We start from the raw sequence: 14,627 nt of genomic DNA on the forward strand, positions 1-14,627 counted from the left end.
AATCAGCAGGGGATCAAATACTTTTTTTCCCTCACTGTATGTGAGAAGTCTGTGGGTCGCAACATCACGTACGGCTGGAAGTAGGACATTCCAGACTAAGAGGGTTCATGATGGCAATGTCAACGACACTGAACTAGCCAGCACAACTCACTGCCAATAACACATATCCACATAATTCACTCTTAAGCAATTGTTCAATCAATTAATTGAATCACTACAATTAAAACCAAAGAATCTACCAGAACAAACACTTCGCACTCTCCTCCGTCAGCCACCTGCATCGACAATAGAAACGCATCAGTCCAGCAGTGGATAAAACCTGGCGTGGGAGGTATGGGGGGGGGGGGCGGCTTACACTTGCGGTGGACAGCAGGGGGGTGGCTGGATGCAGTAGCCATCGCAGATCAAGCGGTAGAACTTGTCATCGACTGCCATGCGCCAGGGTAATGGGCCTCTCCTACACCCACACACATCACACTGAGCGGCACACACGCCACACCGAGGAGCACGCACTTCAAACCAAGGAGCACGCACATCACACATCCAGCGGCACGCACGTCACACACCGAGGAGCACGCACGTCACACACCGAGCAGGTTGCACAGGTCTCCTTTATCAAGACAAACGTGGAGCAGATTACAACTACAACTCTTCTACGCCTGTCACAATGCCCCCCTCTCCCCCCCACCAGTTTATGGGGGGCCGCGGGCCTCACTCCCCCCTTCGCGTCAGCCCCCCCTAATAAATGATCCGGTTGCATTGTGAATGCACCACTCGAATGACGTGCAGTCCCGTGGTGCACTGTAACGGGCTCGTGATTTACTCACTAAAATTCAATGTAAAAAAATAAAAACGATCCCAAGACATTATTTAAAATAAAGTATGGCCATCGTGTGTCAGCATCACTGGCGAAAATTGGCATGTAAAAAAAAACTTCACTCCGAATCACTCAATTGGGATTGCTCGCAGCAAACAGCACTTGACCTGCTTACAGGTTAGGTGCTGAACAACCGTGTGTCACACAGAGAACAGTTGCCACTGAGGGTGCCCTTTTCAAATGCTTGAGATGAGATGTGATTATCGCGTGTAAATGTACACACTAAAATAACGAAAAAATTATAAGCGAACTATTATCGTTTCAGGTGGCAGGGTGGTGCAGCGGTGATCTTTGACCCTCGCAACAAGAAGGGCCTTGGTTAATTATCCGACTGGCACTTTGCGGAGTTTTCTACGTTCTCCCCTTTGTTCTGTATGGGTTATCCAGTTTTCTCACATAGCTAGAAAACACACAATCACAATGTAACTGGGTATTGGCCAAGCATCCCAAAGCTAAAGTTACCTGCAAATTACTTCATTGGGATGACACTCGGCAGCAGAGCCGGATGATGGCATTGCTGGGGCCCTATGCCATTGTCAAGTTTAAGAGGCCCCTTCTATGAATGCCTGTATATTTTTGTCAGCAGAATGAAAATAACTGCTTTGGAGAGTCTTTTTTTCTCACCGATCTTTATTTATTAAGCAATTATGTTAAAACTCGAAACCTCGTGTCCATTTCTTGTTTCGTATTTAGAGATCCCCCCCCTCTCTTAATGCGAGGCCCTAAGCTGCAAGTGTGGCCGGTGTGAGCTCGCCTGTGATGAATCACACGTATAATTGTGCACTCTAATTTTCTATGGGTGGCCAGGATAATTTATTATTATTTAAGTGAATGCAATGGTGATCAGGGGATTGGATCCAGAGCCCCACGTACACAGTAGAGTACAAGGGAACGCCCACAATACAGATTTGAGCTGACCTGCGGATTGAGAAATTGAACGGTTTTGTGACGTGGAGGGTGTTTCTGATCGCTATTATGACCGTCCTGTCCCGACGGGAGGAGAGAGGACAGGGTGGACCGGCTGCATGAGCTTACTCTCCGGCACTGCACAGCACAACATCGCCTCCCTACTGCAAAAATACTTGGCAGGACCCTCCTGAAAATGAAAGTCTTCGGAATCAGTGAGGCCTGTCCTTGGGAGGACAGGCGTAGTCTTGGTCGTCACAAGCGAACATTTGTTTCTCCACATGAATTTGTATCCCCGGGTTACCATCAGGGCTGGGCGCTGCAAGCTTAGCTTCTGAGATCTGATGAGACTGGCCGTTTTTTAAAAGGTAATTTCGGCATCTGGAGCCCAAGCATGCAACAACTTTATGCAACTTCTTGGTTATTTTGGTAAAGTCACGTAGAATGGAAATAAAATAATAAAAATAAAACATAATAAAAAATAAAATTCTCACGACGTTTCTGCCAAAACACAAGTAGCCTTCTTCAGGTGAAGGAACAGAACTGTCGGGACAACAGCGCTTCAATAACTGCTGCTAAGATTCCCAGCGTCTTTTAAGCTAGGTGGGAGAGGTAAAGCGCCTTGACAAAGGAGTTTACATATCAAACAGGAGAATTTAGCATTGAAATCGCTGTGTTAAAGTGTTGGATCAGCAGCGTGTTAAAGTCAGAAATAAGCATGTAACTGGGAGATTAGCATGATGTTAATGTGAGGGATTAGCATGTGACTGGTCACGGAAATAGCTATGTTAAAGTCAAAGTTTACATCTCAACACAGGCGTTTAGTATATGGACGCTAAAGGACTGCAACTACCCAACTATCATACAATAAACCGATGTGAAAAAACTAAGTATAAACTACATCAATGTTATCAATAAACTCTATATGCTCTCCAATCAGCAGAGTGCTTCAATGAACGCTGCTAAGATTCACAGCGTCTTTTAGGCTAGGTGGGAGAAGTAAAGCGCCTTGACAAAGGCGTTTACATATCAAACAGGATAATTTAGCATTTAAATAGCTGTGTTAAAGTGTTGGATCAGCAGGGTGTTAAAGTCAGAAATTAGCATGTAACTGGGAGATTAGCATGATGTTAATGTGAGGGATTAGCATGCGACTGGTCACGGAAATAGTTATGTTAAAGTCAAAGTTTCCATCTCAACAGAGGCATTTAGTATATGGATGCTAAAGGACTGCAACTATCCAACTATTATACAATTAACCGATGTGAAAAAAAACTAACTAGAAACTTCATCAATATAATAAATGTACTCAATATGTTCTTCAATATGTTGAGCTATAAACATAAAGTAACTGGGTATACACTACACTATATAATGAATACCATATAGTAAAGGAATTAATAAAACTAAAATATAAACTACATCAATGTTATTAATAAACTCTATATACTCTCCAATCAGCTGAGCTACTAACAATAAGTCATTATACATTACAATGCCATATGGCGAAAAAATGGGTGGCGGTTTTTTCCTTCTTTCCAACGTTAGCACCACGGAGAGCGACGAGCCTCGTTCAGACGGACGAGTCCATCCATGCTCGGAACGGAGGAGGGGGGACAAACAGCCACGATGTGCTGCTCTGTCCTGTGTTGCGTTACAACCATGCCATAAACTAGACTACTATACATTGTAACGTTATACCTTCCAATATAAACTACATTGTATAATATCGTATACACAGCCCAATGTAAGCTTGAACATTATGCAGTATATTTATATGTCTTCAACTAAACTTTTTCCTACATTACACGACTATACACCGTAATATACACTACCATAGACAAACCCACCCTTGAATTACACAATGCGTTACTTTACACTACCCTATACTTTAGACTGTAAAATGTTAGACTTGTAATATTACACTATGTATTATTCTACCAACCTTACTGTATACCACACTGCTGTATATTCACAATACAATTACGATACTATATATTGCCTTATGAATTATGTTAAACATTACAATGTTATACTATTTATTATATAACATGCTATAAACCATACCATTGACCGTCGTGTGAAGAGGCAGTGCCAGCGAATGGACTGCAGTCTGAATGTCACCATAAAATACAATCAATTAAGAACTGAAATTGTTTATAACGTCTTTCCAATGAAATTTTGATTTAAAGCTTTCGTGACTGCAGTAATTCATATTCTTAGTTCTTTCGGTAAAGTCACGTTGAAGGGAAACAACAAAATAATAAAATATATATAAAACAATAAAAATTCTCACGACGTTTCGACCATAACACAAACCAATTCCTCGACCACATCAATTCCATATACCCAGCCATCAGATTCACCATGGAGGTCGAAAAAGATGGCAAGCTACCCTTTTTGGATGTCCTAATTAAAAGGAGACCTGATGGTTCAATGAGCCACTCTGTCGACAGGAAAGCTACGCATACGAATGCTTACTTAAAACCGGATTCCCACCACCATCCATGCCAGAAGAACTCCCTCATGAAGACTCTATACCATAGAGCCCAATGCATTTCCGACCAGGAACACATTGCCAGTGAACTTAAGCACGTACACCAAGCTCTCAAGGCTAATGGTTACTCCGACTACACAATCCGCAAAGCCATCACCCAGCCATGAAGAAGGATCCTCTTGAGGAGCCATTCAAAACCATCACCTTACCCTACATTGCGGGGGTCACAAAAAAGATCTCCAAAATCCTGAATAAACACAAAATCCAGGTCCGATTCAACACAGTACATAAAATCCGTGATCTGGTTCCGTCTGTAAAAGATGTGGTTCCAGACATACAGTACCCGGGCGTCTACAAACTAAGTTGCCTCTGTGGTAGCAGTTACAGTGGAGAAACCAAACGACATATCTGGGACCGCATCCGTGAACATAAAGCAGACTTGAAACACGGTAGGACGAGCACCTCAGCCGTGGCAGATCACTGTTATAATTCAGTGGGCTCACATGACATTGACTTCTCCAAGACGGACTTTCTCTGCAAGCCATCCGGCTACCATGAGAGATTCGTTCATGAGGCCATCCACATATACAAACACAGAAACAATTTCAACCGAGAAGATGGATTCTGGCTTAGTAACCATTGGAAAGACGTTATAAACCATTTTGGTACTTAATTGATTGTATTTTATGGTGACTTTCAGATCGCAGTCCATTCGCTGCCACTGCCTCTTAATACCTTTCACACGACAGTCAATGGTATGGTTTATAGCAGGGGTGTCCAAACTTTTTTTCCCGAGGGCCACATACAGAAAAATATACGAAGGATTGGGCCACTCACTACACGTGAGGTATACTGCCTCACTTCTCATGCACTAATATTGTCAAAATCAATCAAATGCAGGTAAATTACGTTTGATTATTGAACATGTTTGAAGAAAAAAGCCTCCATCATAGCTCTTCATTAGTAGATTTTAATTTTATTTTTTACAAAAAGGTTGGCAGGTAATTCTCTCAGTGACAGCCTCAGATTGGTTCTTAGGGTGATGATCCCCCTTCATTGTCCATATGAAGGGAGAGACAAGAAGACAAATAGGGGATGTGGATATTTCAAGCTTATTACACAAATAAATTATTGGGCTTGTTAACACATCAACTAACGTTTGTTAAAAAAATTGTCATCAACTTTAATTGACTGAATTTATGAAGTAATTGGGCTTATTAACAAATGAAAACGGTGTGTATATTTTTAACTCACCTGTAATGGGAATAATGTTACGCTCAGTGGGAGCAGTGATGCTGCGCTTTGGTCTGAAGGATAGCTGGCAGGTCAGGAGTAAGTTTGGTGGTTGAGATGCGAAGGACGTCACGGAGATGGCTGTCGGTCGTTCTGGTTCTCAGCCTGCTTTTGTTCAGCGTTAACAGAGAGAATGTCTGCTCTCATATGTATGTTGAGCCGAACAGACTCATCATTCGTTTTGCATGGCGTCTCGTCAGAGGAAACTTGGCCTTTTCCAAACTCCGGTAGAAGTCAGGTAGGGAGAGAAGCTGATGCTGATTCTTCAGAGAATCATCACACTGAATTTCGATCAGTTCTAATTGCAGACTCTCCTCCACTTCTTTTGCATCCATTGAAAACGGAGCCGCAAACAGTGTGATTTCCTTCTCAATGACAGAAAAATCTTGGAAGCGCTGACTGAATTCTGTCATGAGAGATGTGATCACAGACACATATTCTCCCATTTTTGCAGAGAGCTTGGCATTTGGAAATGCGCATTGATTTCGGTCAGCGTGGGGAAGTGCGCTACATTGAAGTTGCGCAGTTGTGACTCGAAGAGACGGAGCTTCGCACGGAATGCTTTCATGTGCACATACAGCTGTGGTACCAGCTGCTCTTTGCCTTGTAGTCTCTTGTTCGGGGTGTTGAGATGATCAGTGAGATCAACTAAAAAAGCCAGGCCTGCCAACCATAAAGGGTCACTGATCTCATGGAGAGGTCTGCCCTTTTCTATCAAAAACTTGTCGATATTTGATCTCAGGGAATAAAACCGCTGCAGCACGGAGCCGCGACTGAGCCAGCGCACTTGAGAATGGTAGAGTAGGTCCCCGTATTCAGCATCGACATCAGAGAGGAACGCTTGCAATTCTCTGTGGTAAAGCCCTCGGGCCATAATTTTTTTTGACATTTTTCACAACTGTGTTCATCACATCGCCAAGCTGGATTATCTTGGCACAGAGGGCTTCTTGGTAGATGATACAGTGCATTTTAACAGTCTCACCTCCGCTCTCCTGCACCTTGGCACTCACCATAGAAGCCATTCCTTAGCGCTCGCCTGTCATTGCTGGAGCCCCATCCGTTGTAATTCCACACAGCTTGTCCCATTTAAGTCCAGGCTGGTTAATTGAATCTGACACATCTTCAAAACATATCCTTCCCAGTTGTTGTCCCCTTTAGACTCCGAAGATCAAGCAGTTCCTCCGTAATGTAAAAATTCTCATCAACTCCCCGCAAAAAAATTAACAGCCGTGCAGTGTTCCGTGGCATCTGTGCTCTCATCACATGCAATCGAGTAAAAATCGAAAGCACAAGCTTTATCTGACACTTGCTGTTTTAAGTTAGCCGACAAGTCTTCAATTCGCCGCACAACCTTATTTCTGGACATACTAACATCGTTAAAATCCTGCATTTTCTCCAGGCACATTCCCACGACTTTAGTGAGGCACTGTTTGATGAAGTCACCGTCTGAGAAAGGTTTCCCGTGTAGGGCAATGAGTTGAGCTACTTCATTGCTGGCTATTGTTGCATTTTCTTGAGCTTTGTTAGCACGGAAAAAAAAACCCTGCTGCTGCGTTAGCAGGCTAGCTTGCCATTTGCTTTACCTTCTCTCTCCGCTCGGCGCCAGTGTAGGACGTGAAGGTCTGATGTTTCGTTTCATAATGCCGTCGTACATTGTACTCTTTCATCACGGCAACACTCTCATTACAAATCAAACAAACACACTTCCCCTTGGTTTCTATGAAAAAAAATTCATTTTTCCACCGAGTCTGAAATTTTCTGCACTCGCTTGCAATCTTGCGTCTCTTCGGTTCCGGCATTTCTGGTGACCCTGAGCAAATGTTTTCTTCGATTGCTTGCTTTGTGGAGACGCTGCCTTGTTCAAGACAATAGTGCCATCTAGTGTTTAAATTAAGAAATGCAATACAGTGGGCCATAGTCCATTATATTTTTAAACTTTGATACGGGCCAATTAAAAATGGATGGCGGGCCGCAGTTGGCCCGCGGGCCGTAGTTTGGACACCCCTGGTTTATAGCATGTTATATAATAATAAATAGTATAACATTGTAATGTTTAACATAATTCATAAGGCAATATATAGTATTGTGATTTTATAGTGAATATACAGCTGTGTGGTATACAGTAGGGTTGGTAGAATAATACATAGTGTAATATTACAAGTCTAATATTTTACAGTCTAAAGTATAGGGTAGTGTAAAGTAACGCATTGTATAATTCAAGGGTGGGTTTGTCTATGGTAGTGTATATTACAGTGTATAGTTGTGTAATGTAGGAAAAAGTTTATTTGGAGACATATCAATATAATGCATAATGTTAGAGCTTACATTGGGCTGTGTATACGATATTATACAATGTAGTTTAGATTGGAAGGTATAACATTACAATGTATAGTAGTCTAGTTTATGGCATGGTTGTAACGCAACACAGGACAGAGCAGCACATCGTGGCTGTTTCTCCCCCCTCCTCCGTTCCGAGCATGGATGGACTCGTCCGTCTGAATGAGGCTCGTCGCTCTCTGTGGTGCTAACGTTGGAAAGAAGGAAAAAACCGCCACCCATTTTTTTCGCCATATGGCATTGTAATGTATAACGACTTATTGTTAGTAGCTCAGCTGATGGAGAGTATATAGAGTTTATTGATAACATTGATGTAGTTTGTATTTTAGTTTTTTATTAGTTTACTATATGGTATTCATTAGATAGTGTAGTGTATACCCAGTTACTTTATGTTTATAGCTCAATTTATTGAAGAATATATTGAGTACATTTATTATATTGATGAAGTTTCTACTTAGTTTTTTTCACATCGGTTTATTGTATGATAGTTGGGTAGTTGCAGTCCTTTAGCGTCCATATACTAAACGCCTCTGTTGGGATGTAAACTTTGACTTTAACATAGCTATTTCCATGACCAGTCACATGCTAATCCCTCACATTAACATCATGCTAATCTCCCAGTTACATGCTAATTTCTGACTTTAACACCCTGCTGATCCAACACTTTAACGCAGCTATTTCAATGCTAAATTATCCTGTTTGATATGTAAACTCCTTTGTCAAGGCGCTTTACCTCTCCCACCTAGTTTAAACGACACTGCGAATCTTAGCAGCAGTCATTGAAGTGCTGTCGTCCCGACAGTTCTGTTCCTTCACCTGAAGAAGGCTACTTGTGTTGTGGCCGAAACGTCGTGAAAATTTTATTTTTTATTACGTTTTATTTTTTTTATTTTTTTCCCATTCTACGTTACTTTATCGAAACAACCAAGAAGATGAATCCCTGCAGTCACGAAAGCTTTAAATCTGAACTTTACGCAATTAAAAATCATAGTGTAAGATAAGACTAAAATCGTTGTCTGCTGTGAGGATCTTCTGTACTCAGGGCCCCGAATGCTTTTGGCAAGTGAAAGTTTGTCTCAGCAAAATATAAGATTTCTCACAGTAGCATACCGTATGACCACACGTCGCTCTGCACCTTGTAGAGCCCATGGAACATGCTTTCTGAAGACATCCACTTTACAGGCAGAGGCACCTAATGGACATGACCGCATGGCCACAAGCACAACAACAATACGTTCAGTAAATTCAGTTCAGGCCGATGCATCGCGATTCGTCATACGTTTTTTTGCGTCAGGCCACATTCATCTGGCCAAATTAGCGTCATCTAGCCCTCCACTACCCTGAAGGGTTAAATGTGTAGTGACATCACGGGATGTCACTGTGTAGTGCCGGCCCTATTGACATCGCGGATACCACTCTGGTGTGGGTGTAGTACCGGCCCTAGAGGGGCTCGGTCAGCGCTGATTGATCCCGCTGGATGGGATCACGCTTGGCGTGCAGTGCCAACCCAACAGGATAGGGTGTGGGAGTGCCGGCCGTAGGAAACGGGTTACTAAATGCCATGGCACTCTGGTTGACCCGAGAGGACACGTGACCGGTTAAGTCTACAAAGGGGCCCCAAGTGGGGGCTAGGGGTGGTCACGTGGTCGGGGTCCAGATCCTGCTGCTCGATGATTCTAGAAGGTGGTCGTGGCCAAGGGCGGAGCCAGCCACGCCACAGAGAATATAAGCTGGGTCCCCCAGAGGGACCGGCGTTGTTGTTCATCCTGAAGAACCTTTGTCTACGTCTACGTTCTACCGAGTCTCCAACACATGGACTGGGACCCGAGCTGTGGTCCCGTTCTGTCGTAGCTAGTCATGTTGTAATTAGTGTAGTTAGCCTGGTGGTCACCACCACAGGTTGTTATTCTGGGCCAGTTACCCCGTGTACCACACGGGGGGGGGAGGAGGAAGGGGATTTGTGAAATTGCATCCATATTTTGAACTGTCGGCAGAGCAGGGAGATTGAATCCAATTGCCGACCTCTGGATTGCAAGTCCAGGGTGGGAGAGCCATTGCACCACCGTGTGTGGCAGCACCACCCACTCTTTTTTTCTTAGGGGCTGTGCAAAATAAAATAAAAACATTGAGTACAATTAAAGTGATGGGCCTTCCATTCCGATGATGGTGATGACATTGGCGATACTGATAATGATGCTGATGATGCTAAGTAAGGTGAAGGACTCACTTTGCCCTTCACCACGTAGTTGGGGTCAGTCTGGACGTTCCGTGCCAGCCCAAAGTCGCAAATCTTGGCGATGTGTCCATGCGTTACCAGCAAATTCCTCGCAGCCAGGTCGCGGTGGATGCACTAAAAAAAAGAAAATAATTCCATGTGTGGCCTTCAACAAACTTGGGGCAACTTCTGTGAAGGTCGGCCACGGTACACGACGGGGTGGGTGCCCAGCACCACGCCCGGCTGCCTTTGTCTCCCCAGTGTAGATGTTTACACACCGCACCAGGTACTCATTTGAGACTGAGTCCATCTGGGGAGGCCCAAGACCGGTTCAGATAATTGTCACTGGTGTTGGCCGTGAGCGGGAATCGAACTCTGGCCGTTGGGTTCGTAGCACAGTGAACTAACCACTGAGCGACCACTCGCCACCCAGACAGACATATTAAGGGCAACAAAGACGTGCACCACAGACACAGTCACATACAAAGACACAGTTAAACACGCACAGTCACAGGGATACAGTTAAACATACTCTTTGGTTCTTTCGGTAAAGTAACATAGGTATAAAATAAAACAAATCACGACGTTTCGGGCGCAACACAAGTGTCCCTCATCAGGTGGGAAAGCATGATCTACTGCTGAGGCAGACTGTTTTAAAAGGTTTGAAATAGGTGTAGCCCAAGGGTCATAAAGAAGTGGGCGGGGATAGTGATGTTAATGTGAGAAATTAGCATGTAAATGTAAGATCGGAGAGCAGCCTCCTCGACGAGGGCTTCAAATCAAGACAGTTAAACACGCGCAGTCACACATGGTCAAATTGAAACACAGAGGTGAATTTCTGGAGGTTCTTAAAGATGGTCATGGCCCTGTAGGGATAGAGACAGACAGGCACGGAGATACATACAGAGAGACACAGAGACAGGTTAAAATCATCACGTATTTTCATCATTATGTTCCACCACTCTTTCAACCGAGGAGAGAGGCTCACTGCTGATTCACTCATCTCGCGACTCACGTTCTTGTGAGCGAGGAAGGCCATATCGCTCGCGACCTGCTCCGAGAAGCTCGGGAGGTTGTCCACCCCGGATGGAGTAGAGTCGCTCACGATCGCTTCTCTCTCCGACGACGACGCGTCCCAGCCTGCGGTGCACAAGGAAGCCCGGACGATTCAGAAATGCCCTAACTATAGAGTATCTATACTAGATCATCGATTATTCGGCGGCTACGGGGGGGAAGGGGACGCCAAATTTTTTTTAACAACGCCGGATATTCACTACATAATAATTTAAAAAAAGCTAATTTTTTGCACATTCTTGCATAGCATTGTTTTTAAATGTTGTGAATGTTTTGTTGTCTTTTAAATTAGTTTACTATATGAAATTGGTGTGAATAAACATACAAATACACAGAAATAAATATCCTACTGTAAAATGTAACCTATTTACTGTACCGTACTTACCAATCCAATCTCGAAGACTCTGAATGGAGTGATGTATATACGTGCAGTATTGTCATTTTTTAAAGTTTTATTTAGTGTATAATGTACCGTCCGTAATATTTAACACTGAAATGAAGTCGGTGGCCGCTCTGGTTAATAACGCGGTCTACTTCGCAGTAGACACAGTTAGAGCGAACACGTACATGATTAGAAAAAGAGAGTCGGCCAAGTGTTGTGTGGTGTAATTACCCAAATTTGAGAAATTTACTCGCAAATTATACCATCGGGGAAGCTGCCTAATAACATCACAAACCCACTTGGCAGGGTAAAGCCCGCTTGCAAGGCTGTGGCTGCACAGGGGCAGCTGCCCCCAGTCCATGGAAACTGGTACTGATGTAGTTTACGAATCGCCATGGGCGGCATGGTGGCACATTGGTAAGTAACCCTTGCGCCTTGCAGCAAGAAAGCTGGGTTTGATTCCCGACTCGGGCGCGTTTTGGCGTGGAGTTGTCATCTTCTTTCCCCCTGTTCGTCAGAGTGTGTAAGTGCAATGAAGTGTTTGAGTGAGTGTGTGAGCGAGTGAGTTAGCGTGAATGTGTGAGTGTGTGAAGATTGTATGTTCTCCCCCTCTTCTGGGTCTCCTCCGTGTTCTCGAGTTTCCTCCCATAGTAAAAAAAATACCCAATACAACGAGTCTGGCATTGGGCAAAACATCCCAATACTGAAAAATCACCTGCAAATTACTCAATTGGGACTACACAGTGACAGCAAAAACTTCGCAGGACCCTCATGAAGAAGTCTTGAGTTTTTGCACAGTAAACAAATGTAATAATAAATCTTGACTTAAAGCTTTTGTAACTGCAGGAAGACATTCTTTGGGTCTTTCGGCAACGTCACGTAAATAGGTTCAAATGAAATAACCAAAAATAACAAAAAACTACGACGTTTCGATCACAACACAAGCTTTTGTCATCAGGAAGAAAAAAAGAGAGGGGGACAGCTGCTGAGGCAGACAATCTGCCTTATCTCAACCGGTGTTGTCCCTATCCTAGGTAAACTCTGTCTTAAATGAGTACCTGGTGCAGTGTGTAGACATGAGCACTGGGGAGACAGAGGTGGCTGCATGCGCGTAGTGCTGGCCACCCACCTCCTCGTGGGCCACGCCGCCTAACAGCAGCACAGTCTGTTAAGGCTTATTTGGGTGATCTTCATCTTTGTTGTACGCTTGTGCCATCTTGTGTGTCCGCTGTCACAGATTCCAGGCTACAACCCTCCGGAGTCCACCCCATGGGGCTCCCCTTCTCCCCGGCCCAAAAAACCCAGACAGTACTCGTGCATCATGCATGCGGTGTCAGCAAGAGGTAAGAGGTGCATGAGTGGGCACACACTCTGGGTTTTACATCTGCAGAGTTAGTTAAGTGTACAGTGTGCTCGCAAGCAGAGGTGAACAATAAAAAAAAATCAGTGGCGGTTATGAGAAACGCTACCCTGAAGTAACGGGCGGTTTGCACTCTGAACTTGCAATCCAGAAGTTACTGGTTCGTTTTCCCATCGCAGCGTTTGAAACAGTGGCGCAATTTTCTTAAATGTACAATTTTTACCTTGCCAACCAGTACAAACAGCCAGGTGAGGTGTATAAGCGTCACTATATATGAATAGTTTAGGACATCTTATGCTCACAAACTCACCCGTTCACGCACTCAACCACCAACTCAATCTCACTCAAATCACCAACTCACTCTCACTCAAACCACCAACTCACTCAACCATCAACTCACTCAACCCACCATCTCACTCAAACCACCAACTCACTCAACCATCAACTCACTCAACCCACCATCTCACTCAAACCACCAACTCACTCAAACCACCATCTCACTCTAAAAGGTTGAAGGTTAAGGTGCAGGCAGCCCTGAAAATATATTGGCTCGTGCCACTGCAAGCTCCCTTCTGGAGGATATGTTGTTGAGCCAGACGTTTGGAAGAGGTGGGAGTAACCCACATTTTACCCCACCACACACGAACTGCCGATGGACTACCCATTGACAGTGCTGAGTGGACAACGGCAGGGCCAGTGAGGGGGGATTTAAGAAACGGTTCAATCACCTGCCGCGCTTGGAGGATGAACCGGCGGCATTTGGGTTGCCAAGCCCAGTGTGATAACCGTCACATTATGGCAGCATCATAATCTGAATATTTTTCCTGGATCAATCCGATGAGCTATAAAGCTCTTTTTCACAGGTGTCCAGCACCACTTCATCATATGGATGAGGGGTTCCTGAATCAGGTGAGAGACAGATTTGTCCTCCTCTACCAGGTGAGGTCAGGCAATTTTACTTCTCACTTCACCTTCCTCACCTCAACTGGTAAGGTAGGAAAATCATTGCTCCTGAACAAGGTGAGAGCCCAATCAGGTGTGACCCGTGGTGCATAAGGGGACCACACCAATGATAAAAAAAATACTAAACTATTTTTTATTTTCTTGGTTCTTTCGGTAAAGTCTCGTAGAAGATAAATAATAAAAATATAAAACAATACAATTCTCACGACGTTTCGACTGCAACACAAGCAATCATCATTCCTTCTACGTGACTTTACCGAAAGAACCAAGAATATGAATGCCTGCAGTCACGAAAGCTTTAAATCAAAATGTATTTTTTATTTATTTACCAAGGTCACATCTATAACAGCAGCCACTATACCTGACCAGTGTTACTCATTTCTACTGTTACCTATTATTATGATTAGTGTGTGGACCCACCACAAAATTTCATACTTAACTTGCAGTTCATCAATCTTTGTAATAGCGTAATCAACCAGACTATGCGTTAATTGTGTTTTGACCGACCGTCTGTGTTGCTTTATATGGTTTCCAAATTTTGCTAAATACTGTTTGTTTGGTATGCTTCTCTCTCTGTGTCCCCTGTTGTATCTGTGTTAGTTTCCCCCTACTTGTGTGTCTGTATATACATATGGGGTTATGTGTTTCCTCTCTCTCGTAAATTTAGCTCTTCTGTACCTGATGATGGCTGCTTGTGTTGCAACCGAAACGTCGTACGCTATT

This window comes from Petromyzon marinus, chromosome 55, assembly GCF_048934315.1.
Source record: "Petromyzon marinus isolate PM22_M1 ecotype Great Lakes invasive population chromosome 55, UKy_Petmar_22M1.pri1.0, whole genome shotgun sequence".
Classification (NCBI taxonomy): domain Eukaryota; kingdom Metazoa; phylum Chordata; class Hyperoartia; order Petromyzontiformes; family Petromyzontidae; genus Petromyzon; species Petromyzon marinus.